The sequence below is a fragment of the Neoarius graeffei genome, chromosome 6 (assembly GCF_027579695.1).
Source record: "Neoarius graeffei isolate fNeoGra1 chromosome 6, fNeoGra1.pri, whole genome shotgun sequence".
NCBI lineage: Eukaryota > Metazoa > Chordata > Actinopteri > Siluriformes > Ariidae > Neoarius > Neoarius graeffei.
This window is the reverse complement of record NC_083574.1, coordinates 14882560-14891265: the sequence shown is the minus strand read 5'-3', so window position 1 is coordinate 14891265 and position 8706 is coordinate 14882560.

Sequence of the window (8706 nt, the reverse complement as noted above, 5' to 3'; positions counted from 1 at the left end):
TACCCAACGCCTCGCATTGATGAGTTGCTTGATTGGTTAGGCACTGCTCGCTTTTATTCGACACTGGATCTAACAAAGGGATATTGGCAAATCCCCTTGACTCCTCTATCCCGAGAAAAAATGGCCTTTTCCACACCATTTGGATTACATCAGTTTGTCACGCTCCCTTTTGGGTTATTTGGAGCACCCGCTACACTAAGCTGCACTGTGTGGGGGGCCACTTTTACACTCCCCTGACTTCTCTCTCCCCTTTATTTTGCAGACTGATGCATCAGACAGAGGGCTGGGGGCCATTTTGTCCCAGGAGGTGGAGGGTGAGGAGTGCCCTGTGCTATACATCAGCCGGAAACTCTCGATGCATGAAAGCAAATACAGCATGATAGAGAAGGAGTGTCTTGCCATCAAGTGGGCGGTCCTTGCACTCTGATACGACCTACTGGGGTGCCCTTTCACTCTCTGTTTGGACCATGTGCCCCTCCAGTGGCTCCACCACATGAAAGATGCCAATGTGTGGATCACCCATTGGTATCTCGCCCTCCAGCCATTTAAGTTCGAGGTGATCCACAGGCTGGGGGCACAGATGGTGGTGGCGGACTTCCTGTCCCGTCAGGGGGGGAGTCAGCTGCAGGCCAGACGGCTCCCTGGCCTGAGTCAGGCGGTGGGGGTACTGTATGTGGCAGCAGGGGCATGGCCAACCAGCAGTCTGTGAATGGAGGGTGGGGTCGGGGAAGGTAAGTGGCTAAGTCATTCCACCTGCTGTCAATTAATGTGTGTGTGTGTGTGTGTGTGTTACAGGGACAGAGCATAAAAGGAGGGGGAGAGCAGAGAAAAGGGGCTCCCTCCCGAGCACAAGGCATGTGTGCGTGTTGAGTGAGTGAGTGAAAGCTGAAAAACTAAAAATAAGTGAAATAAAGAGTTTGTGTGTGACCATCAACTCTCGCCTGCCATGCTTCTGTGCCCCACCCACACCAAGAACTGCAACACAATAAAATATCTCTGTTTCAACATTTGATATGTTGTCTTTATACTATTTTCAATGAAATATAGGGTTTCCAAGATTTGCAAATTATCACATTCTGTTTTTATTTACAGTTTACACAGCATCCCAACTTTTTTTAGAATTGAGGTTGCATATCTAACATGTAGAATATAATAACACTTTCAGAGACTTGTTTTATCAGCATGTTGAGTATTTTGTGGATTTTTAGATTTCTGCCAAATGCCACAGATGTAAATGTTTCCTAACTTAACCCATTACAATGAAGTGTTTCCTAAGGATGGTGTAAATGCATAGTGCAGTGCCACACTGTGTTAATAAACATGGTCTTAGTTTATACCATGTGCTTTATATCTAACTGACACCGGCATAAATATAAAGAACCTCTCTCCCACATGGCTTTTTGTTGTAGTTGTACCATGTAGGATCCCAGTCTTAATCCACACCGCTGTTCTCAACCAGCTGTCCTATAAACCTTTCTGACAAGCTTTGCAGGGGGAAAAAAAGAGTCTTCTATTTATATTTGTATGTGTTTGGAACATCTGGTTCATTGGAAATAATGTATGCATATTTGATTATGTACATATGATGTATGTATAGAGAGATCCAGAGTGTTATGAGGGCAGTTGAAGATCTTTTGCATAATATGTGGAGGAAACAAAGCCTGGTGATGTTCGCAGAAAACTTAAGGTGTTTCAACTGCCTTCGAGGCTCGGATTCATTAACACACTTACATTTCGACCTCAAAATTGATCCAAGGGGGAAGGTTATTTGTATAACACACCAACTTCAGGTTGCATTTTCACAAAACGCAAGCAGAAATGTGGGAAAAGGGAAGTGTTTCAAACTGCTCACCAAGCAATTCTCGTCCACGGCTTTTTGTCAAACATCTAAACAGAATGTGATTTAAGGGTGCATTATGTAGGTTGCTGTCACAGGAGACAAAAGCACAGGCAAAATGACACTCTTATCCTGCAGTCTCAGATGGTGTAATCTTATTACTGCTAGCTTCTGTCTGTAATGAAGGATATTTTTTTCTTTTTTTTTTGTCTTCAACATGCTCAAAGATGCCTGGCAGTCTTTATTGTAAAAGCCGTAAGAGTGTGTGTGTGTGTGTGTGTGTTTTGGGGCAAGAGGATAAATGGCATTTATTCTTTCCTTCTGGGTCTGTGACAATGTTTGGCATCCAGAATACCCAACACTTTCTTGTCTTCCACATGATTAATAGACACTCTGTCAGTGAAGACAACAATAACACATTATGAAATGCACAACCAATGCCAGTTTGCATCAGACGTGATTTGTGCTTTAGGCCATGGTAGCGGGTTTGCATTCATGCCATCAAATGAGAGCTTAAATTAGATTTTTATTTGCTTCTACTTTTTTTGGCTAACATGACAAAAGATTCAGAGGTTAAGCCCTGAATTTGAAAATACTAACATTCATAAAATACCTTGGCAAGTTTTCAGACCTCAAATATTTTTTAACAGTAATTGGATGCGCATTCCAGCACATATAAACTTATTGGCTGTGCTACTCTGGGAAAGAATGAGAATAATGGGGTTTCTTTTTGTTCAAACTGAGGCAGGCTTCAAATATTTGAAGGACGAATTAAAATGGCATTCCACTGATTCTGCAAATATTTTGTATAAGTCCCTCATTGAGAAGTAAGCAAAGTGCTTCGGAATTGTTTTGATGAAAAATAAAAGTCAGTCGTTTTCACAGCAGACATGTTAGAAACCAGTGCTGAAATGTAAAGCATTTAAACCCTCTAAACACTACCTCAGAGTGAGTTATTGCATGAATTGTGTACAAATACGGAGTGTGATGTCTGTGTCTGGTTCTTCCTGTCATTCAGTCACAATGTGCGCAAACCCGAACCTTAAAACATGTCAGTCTTTTGTGTTGTCACTATACACTTTAAAAAGATAGTTCTTTAATGCCTGTGTTACACACTGGCATTTCAGCCTTGCATATGTATGGTGTATCAGGATATGTGGCAGTAAGTAAGGAACGTTACAGCATCGCCAGCTTACATAGCTAATACTCTCGGACATGTAACACAATCTCCTTGTATGCCAGGGTGCAGCATACTTTTAAGTCTGCACTTAAAAATCTGTAGCACATACATAGCAGCTTTGATATGTCACACATACGTCATGTGTACGCCGTAAAAATGAAAGCTACGCAGCAGTGACATGGCGGGAACGTTGCTCAAACATCTATTACACCGTGTAAAGGCTTTAGTTGACATGTGTCTGATGAAGGTGGCTCCAGGCTGGCTGGGTGGATGCAGCTGATGTCTTCGCGCTTCCCTTGCTCTTTTTGGGTCCTGACTTCTTCGCTGGCATGATGCTTTCTTGACTGTGACAAATGACAACGAACGCAGCATGAATGCAACAAAATGGTTATGCTGTGGCAACACATCATATGCCACGCATATGCCTCAGTACGCCATAACTTTACGTCCTTTGAACCCCAGACAAAACCCAGATATGCCACAGTAATGCCACGCATACGCCATGTACATCACTGGACTTTCATGTTGGACAAAATATGCCTCATTTCTTGGCATTTGACCCATACGCCACTTACATGGCAAGATATAAGACAGTGTGACACAAACATAAGTTCTTTGGATAGATAATGGCTCTACTTGGAATGTTTTCTCAAAAGAAAAATAACCCTCCAATATAGGGTTATGTATACAACCTCTAAGGGTGGTGTCAGGATGGTGAGTGGTCTAAGGCACCAAACTCAACGTTCAGATGTTTCTCCTGGTGTTAGGAGGATTATGGTCTCTGAATGGAGGCATGGGTTTGAATCCCACTTCTGACATGGGTTTCTGGGTGGCATGGTGGTGTAGTGGCTAATACTGTCGCTTCACAGCAAGAAGGTTCTTGGTTTGAGCCCAGTGGCCAACAGGGGCCTTTCTGTGTGGAAACTTCTTCCCGTGTCTGCATGGGTTTCCTCTGGATGCTCCCCACAGTCTAAAGACATGAGGTTAGGTGAATATTGGGCAGCCATGGCCTGAAAGTTGGGCTGATGTACCCTTGAGCAAGGCACCTACTGTAACCCCTAACTGCTCCCTGGTTGCTGTAGCATAGCTGCCCACTGCTCTGGGTATGCGTGTGTGTGTGTACTCATTGCTCACTTGTGTATGTGTTCACTGCTTCAGATGGGTTAAATGCAGAGGAGGAATGAGCTTGAGTGTATGTGTGATAAATAATGGCTTCTTGTCTTGTGTATTGGCATTTTGTATTGAACACTTCTTACAGCTTAGGGTTATTTACACCCAAAGCCCTGACCTAATGGTTAGAGAAACAGTTTTGGGACCAAAAGGTTGCTGATTCGATTCCCTAGACCAGCAGGAATGGTTGAAGTGCCCTTGAGCAAAGCACCTAACCCCTAACCGCTCCCCAGGCTGCTCTGGGTATGTTGTATGTTGTTCTGGATAAAAGCATCTGCTAAATGTCATTAACATAATGTAATATAAGGAGTAAAATATGAATAAAACACTTTAGGTGATGCTGTTATTGGAAAATAATCAATTTCAGGCTTTGTGTTTGGTTGCGGCACACCACTCCATCACTGAGTACTTTCCTATAACAGCACTTCCTTTATTCCTTGCCTAATATATAGAGGGTTGAGGCATAACATATGTTAAATATAGCAATAAGCAGTAATTAGGGGGCCAAGCACATTCTGCCCCCAACAATACTGATAGGAAGACCAGAAGGTATTGAGACCGCTTGTTTCCAAGGAAATATAAAACATTTGTGAATGGGAAAAAAAAAACTATGGCCATCAATGTAATTTCCAATGTACCAAATTTGTTGTTAATATCCTGAAGTTTGGCTGATATACTGTTCTGTATTTCATTACTTCTTGTAAGCTTTACCATCCCCTAGTGCAGACACAACATGTCAATCACATGTTACTGCCAAAACATGTAAAGAAAGACATCTATAAACTTTGGTGCCAATAAGATATGGTCTCACTTCCTGTTTGGTGACCTCAGGGACAAAATTGTGTGTATGTTTCAGATGAACTGTGCTGATTATCAAAACTACTAAAAAAAACATGGCATGACAATACAGTTGTTCAAATTTTACAAAGATTAGGTGACATTTCTAGGCAAAGAAACAGCTCATCTCATTATCTCTAGCCGCTTTATCCTGTTCTACAGGGTCGCAGGCAAGCTGGAGCCTATCCCAGCTGACTACGGGCGAAAGGCGGGGTACACCCTGGACAAGTCGCCAGGTCATCACAGGGCTGACACATAGACACAGACAACCATTCACACTCACGGTCAATTTAGAGTTACCAGTTAACCTAACCTGCATGTGTTTGGACTGTGGGAGAAAACGGAGCGCCCGGAGGAAACCCACGTGGACACGGGGAGAACATGCAAACTCCACACAGAAAGGCCCTCACCAGCCACGGGGCTCGAACCCAGACCTTCTTGCTGTGAGGAGACAGCGCTAACCACTACACCACCGTGCCACCCACAAAGAAACATTTTATTCAAAATTTAAAATGGCTAACTTCCTGTTTTGCAAATCACAAATTTGTTACATCAAGAAAATTTAGTACAAGCCAGGGAATCATGAGAAAGAATGATCAATAACAAAGAATTTTGCTCCAGTCTTGTCTTAGGTAATATCCTGGTAAAACCTGAACTCTGGAACTCTTCAAACTGAACTGCAGTCTCTTGTATTTTTGCACTGAAATGAACATTTGCACACAAATACACAATGCCACTTTGCACCTGTCTTTGGCTTGTCATTTAAGTTGTTTATTATACAAAAGATAGCTATATGATGAGATAGTTAAGTGTTACTTAGATTGCTTTAGATAAGATAGCTATATGTTTTTATAGCTAAATGGTTACTTAGATGGGCGGCACGGTGGTGTAGTGGTTAGCACTGTCGCCTCACAGCAAGAAGGTCCTGGGTTCGAGCCCAGTGGCTGGGAGGGCCTTTCTGTGTGGAGTCTGCATGTTGTCAGTGTGAGTTTCCACCAGGTACTCCGGTTTCCCCCACAGTACAAAGACATGCAGGTTAGGTTAAATGGTGACTCTAAATTGACCGTGAGTGTGAATGGTTGTTTGTGTCTATGTGTCAGCCCTGTGATGACCTGGCGACTTGTCCAGGGTGTACCCTGCCTCTCGCCCATAGTCAGCTGGGATAAGCTCCAGCTTGCCTGCGACCCTGTAGGACAGGATAAGTGGGTACAGATAATGGATGGGATGGATGGATGTGACTTAGATCGCTATAGATAAGATAGCTATATGTTTTGATAGCTAAATGTTACTGGGATCGCGATAGATAAGGTAACTATCGAAACATATAGCTATCTTATCTATAGTGATCTAAGTAACACTTAACTATCTAAACATATAGCTAAGTGTTACTTAGATCACTATAGATAAGATAGCTATGTGTTTTGATAGCTAAATGTTACTTAGATCTCTATAGATAAGATAGCGATATGTTTAGATAGTTAAGTGTTACTTAGATCTCTATAGATAAGATAGCTATATGTTAATTAGATCATTATAGATAAAGTTATTTATATGCACTGCAACCCCGCAATAACAAACTCCTGGGGAGGGGGCATGTCCAAATAGTTTGTTTACTGACAAGTTCGTAATTCTGAAATGGACCCACTTGTCACACCAAACACTCACTCTTACATAAAACAAGACCAATTGTGTTTAATTTATATTTATGCTTAATTCACTTTCATCTTTATGAAGTAAAAGAAATAAGTCACACTTACCATCATTTGCTTGCCGCTTGCTTACTTACATCGAGATTCCCTCTCAAATCACAATGGTACTCCAGATGTCTCAATTTCTCATTGCAGATTCTAGGTCCTCTGGTCTCAATCCAGTATCTAACTCTAATCTGTCTATGAAAGTCGTCTGTGGCCTGCCAGGGTTTCTCTTTCCGTGTTTCAGCCTCCAGAGTATTAAATCAGCAGCTACCTTATTGTCCCTTCTGAAACAATGCTCTGCAAAGCGTAGTCTTTAGAATAGAATAGAATAGAATAGAATAGAATAGAATAGAAAGCCTTTATTGTCATTATACAAGTACAATGAGATTTAAAGCTTCACCATAAAGTGCACACTTAACATTCTGCCCCTTTGTTTGAGACCCTTGGCAGTTCCCCATACAACTCCTTGTTGGTGATATGTTGATTCCAGTGAATGTTAAAAGCTGTTCTTAGTAACCTGGTGTAGCAGCCATCTAGTTGTTTCTCTAGTTTGGGAGTGAAGCTTTGCATCCATAAAGCAATACTGTTTCAACTGTACATCGGAAGATTCTCCTTTAGAATAGAATGCCTTTATTGTCACTGCACAAATGTACAATGAAATTTAGTTCATCACTGGAGAGCAAAACTGCTGCATACGTGTGCGCTGCCACTCTTGGGCACTTCAGCCCAAGACCATCCATCCATCCTCTTATCCTATTCTACAGGGTCACAGGCAAGCTGGAGCCTATCTCAGCTGACTATGGGTGAGAGGCAGGGTACACCCTGGGCAAGTCACCAGATTATTGCTGACACAGAGACAAACAACCATTCACACTCACACCTATGGTCAATTTAGAGCCACCGATTAGCCTAACCTGCATGTCTTTGGACTGTGGGGGAAACCAGAGCACCTGGAGGAAACTCATGCAGACACGGGGAGAACAGACAAACTCCACACAGAAAGGCCCCCGTCGGCCACTGGGCTCAAACCCAGGACCTTCTTGCTGTGAGGCAACAGTGCTAACCACTTACACCACCAAAGTGCTTTAGATTTCTTGACATGTTTGACCTCCATATCCTGTCCAGCTTGTTGCAGGCCCTCCATGCAGCTGATTTGCGGGCATTGATATCATTTGCAGTGCTTCTCATCTGAGACCCCAAGTTTTTGAAGTCTTCCACTTCTTTTTTTTTTTTTGCTTGCTATATTGCTTGCTGCATCTTCTTTCTTTTCAGTTCATCGTGTTGATTGCAGTTATGGACGAAGTCTCACAGATCTTTTACTTTAGAAGCTGAAATTGAATATTTTGGGATACCATGTTCTTAAGCCAAATTCGTTGTTTTCTCAAGACACTTTTAACAGTCCAGGATATGAAGTTTGTCTTCGATGGAGAGTGTCTTACATTGACGAGTAGCCATGACAACAGTGCTTTCGGAATAAAGACTCAAGTTAAACTTCTTTTAGCTTGTAAAATAAAGCTATTTTAAGGTATTTTTTTAAGTCAGTGGTTGCCGTTCTCGATAATTGTTTGTGATCAACACCTAAGCGAGGCTAGTTAAGCCTTTTTTATGGCATTAACACGTATTGTACACTAGACTGTGGACTTTGATTACATATTGTTTGTCTCTGAGGGGAAGAGAAGCACATGGCTCAGTGATGTTGTTGGTGTGTTTTGTTTTGGTTTTGAAGACTGACTGAAAGTAAAAGAGCTCATTATATTGGGGTTGCAGTGGACCTTGTTTTGTAAACTTCTATTTCTCTATAAATGCACCATGAGGACTCTGAGGGAAATGGTATTTCAGTGCATTGTATACTTGTATATGGATGTATTAACAAAGCTCTTGTGACTCTTGAATCTTGAAGAAGAATCATGTTTGGACGTTGAGTCGTTCAAAAGTTAAGAGCTATTTTAAGAGCAATAACATGTTCCTTTACTCAGGGACAAATTGTG